Source organism: Mirounga angustirostris, unplaced genomic scaffold (assembly GCF_029215605.1).
Source record: "Mirounga angustirostris isolate CCGP_5_RB_7025 unplaced genomic scaffold, mMirAng1.0.hap1 SCAF_12, whole genome shotgun sequence".
Taxonomy (NCBI): domain Eukaryota; kingdom Metazoa; phylum Chordata; class Mammalia; order Carnivora; family Phocidae; genus Mirounga; species Mirounga angustirostris.
In genome coordinates, this window is record NW_026991720.1 from 62,534,897 (window position 1) to 62,537,501 (window position 2,605).

General features: G+C 39.0%; 1 pseudogene; it reads right to left on the minus strand.

Annotated features, from left to right (window-relative positions):
• Positions 1-536: 536 nt before the first annotated feature.
• On the minus strand, positions 537-1,211 carry LOC123835796 (centromere protein V-like; annotated as a pseudogene).
• Positions 1,212-2,605: the final 1,394 nt, after the last annotated feature.

Here is a 2,605-nt window from a genome sequence, read left to right on the forward strand (position 1 = left end):
TAAATGACAAGATTAAAATGAGAAACAGACAAATGCACAATCACAATTAATTCTGTCAATGTTTATACATATATTTTCAAGCTATGTTATTAAATACATACAGGTTTAGGATTATTTGGACTTCGTGTTTAATTGACCCTTTTTCATTATGAAATACTCTTTTATATCTTTCAATATTTCTTGCAGTAGTCTTCTTTGCCTGATATTATTATAGCCACATTAAATGTCTTTGTGTTATTGTCTATATGATATGTCTTCTTACATCCCTTTCCTTTGTTTTAATGTTAAAAATATTTATTTTTCTAAAAGATCATACAAAAGTTGGGAAGAGAAAGGAGAATGTCAACTAGACTACATCAAAAGCTAGGCTGAAGAAAGACAAAGTGCTGCATAGAGAAACTGGTAGCTGGAGCAGTCTGCAGAGATCAAGATGGCCAGAGGCCAAGAGAACCAGCAGTCTGTGTCAGCGACATTCCTGAGCACCACCAAGGGGCAGCAGGGACAGCAAAGCTATTGGTCCCAATCATTCCTCCTGTTCAGAAAGGGAGAAGTGGGAGTTCACTTTTAGACACGTTCTTGATGGTCTTGTGCTCCTTCCTGACTTTCTCCCAATAGATGGCATTGAATTCCTCATAGACCACATCCCTCGAAGCATCCTCATCCAGGCAGTGTGGGGGCAATCCTGGAGCCTCCAGGGTTTGAGCAGAGAGTGTAAAGGCTCTGAACATCACATCTCTTACAGGGGTGTTGTGCTTTGTGCCTGTTGAATGTGTTAGTGGTTAGCCCCCCTTCAGGAGCTTGAAGAGAGAAGCCAGAACAATGAATTGTCTATTCAACTTCTTCTCCCAAATGCTGCAGGTACGGTCAAAGATTTAGACATCCGCTGAGGCCCAAACTTCAAAGCTCCACAGCAGCTTTGTGTGTTTCACCAGGCTCCGGTATTAGAAGGTGCCCAGTGGCAGCTTTGTTGTGCCCTGGAAGATGACACTCTGGAACATCTGCCAGTGCTCCCGCTGGTTGCCCAGGTCCAACATGGCCCCTGAGGGCATGGGGGTGGCTGGGGTTGGCTGCAGCTGTGACGGTGGAGGGGGCAGCACCGTGATCGGTGCCAGCTCCAGCTGCATGTGCCCAGGGCTGCCTCCTGGGCCCACAGTGATAACTTCTGCTGGGCTCCTGCCCCCCAAGCCTGGCATGTGGAGTGCCGTGGGGCCAAGATGGCAGCTGTGGGGCCCCAGAGGACCCAGGCCATTTTTCTTATCCTTTTCTTTTTTTTACTTTTATTCTTTTCTTTTCTTTTTTTTTTTTAAAGAGGATATTGTAATTCTTTTTTTTTTAATTTTATTTATTTATTCATGAGAGACAGAGAGAGAGAGAGAGAGAGGCAGAGGGAGAAGCAGGCTCCCAAGGAGCAGGGAGCCCGATGCGGGACTCGATCCCAGGACCCTGAGATCATGACCTGAGCCGAAGGCAGACGCTTAACCACCCAGGCGCCCCTTTATTCTTTTATTTTCAATCTATATCTATATTTACAATGGATCTCTTTACAGAGCATATACTTGGATTCTGTTTTTAATCCATTTGCCTTTTGAGTGCTTAATCCATGTATATGTAATAACTAATGTTGTTGCATTTAACAACATCTCAATAATTTTTTCTCTTTGCTTCATCTGGTCTTTGTTCCTTTTCTCATCTTTCCCTGCCTCCTTTAGAATTAACCATTTTTTTTACTTCCTTTTTTTCTTCTTTTAGCTTGTTTGTTTACATTTTTATTACTTTTTAGAAGTTTCCCTGGAGATTACAATATTCATCTTTGCCTCCATACAGTCATCCTAACATTAGTACTTTTATCACTTCCAAATAATGCAATAACCTGACAACAGTTTAACTCCCCTTACATGTTTCTTGACATTTATGCCATTATAGTCATATATTTTACATTTCCATATATTATAAACCACAAAGATATGATTATTGTTGTTTTAAACACCAATATCTTTCTATATTTACTCCTGTATTTACATTTTCCATTGCCATTTATTTCTTCCTGCAATTTTATGCATCCATCTGGAATCACTATCCTTTAGTGTGAAGAATTTCCTTTAGCATATTGTATAGGCTGTTTCTACTGGTGACAAATACTCTCAGATTTTGTCTGAGAACTTCTTTATTTTTGTATACTTTTTAAAAATTTTTGAATGATTTTAGATTCATATAAATGTTGCAAGGATAGTACTGTTTCCTTACAGTCTTCACCCAGATTCCCCCTAATGTTACCATGTGACATAACCATGGCACACTTCAAAACTAAAACACTAACACTACTAAACAAACAAATAAATAAATAGAACACTAACACTACTATTAACTAGACTACAGATTTTATTCATATCTCACCATATTTTCCACTAATGTTCTTCTTCCATCCTAGGATATAATCCAAGATACTGTATAGCATCTAGCACCTTTATCTTTCAAGAATATTTTTACTGTGTATAAAATTCTGTATTGGTCATTATTTTCCTTTCAGCTCTTTAAAGATGTCATTCTACTTTTTATAGATTCCATAGTTTCTACCAAAAAGTCAGTGATTACCTTACTGATGCTA